This window comes from Montipora foliosa, chromosome 5, assembly GCF_036669935.1.
Source record: "Montipora foliosa isolate CH-2021 chromosome 5, ASM3666993v2, whole genome shotgun sequence".
Taxonomy (NCBI): domain Eukaryota; kingdom Metazoa; phylum Cnidaria; class Anthozoa; order Scleractinia; family Acroporidae; genus Montipora; species Montipora foliosa.
The window spans coordinates 9785025-9785458 of record NC_090873.1 but is presented as its reverse complement, the minus strand read 5'-3'; positions in this window follow the sequence as shown (position 1 = coordinate 9785458).

Here is a 434-nt window from a genome sequence, read left to right as displayed (position 1 = left end):
ATCTTTGTTGCAACAAAGAAATCATTAAAAAAATTATTTAATGAAAAAATTGTGCAAACTTTAGTAAGTTACTTAGAAGATCAACACTTCTAATTTTAAGTTATTTCCAATTGAATTCCTTGAAAAAAAAGAGGTGATGTATTATTTTTTCATGACAATTGCGAAATTTTGGGTCGATCTTTAGGTCAACTTTCCGAAAAAGAACAAACTCTTGTCTAGCTTTAAGAGTCAATACAATACAAGACGATACGATACGATACGATACGATACGATACGATACGATACGATGCAATGTAATATAATACAATACAAAAGGTTGCTATTTTAGCAACATACGAAATTCGTCACCTTCTGAGGCTGGGATCATTGTATCGTTTCCGAAGTCGATTACTTGATAGCGTTTGAAAAGTATTATTACACGTCTAAAAGAGTCT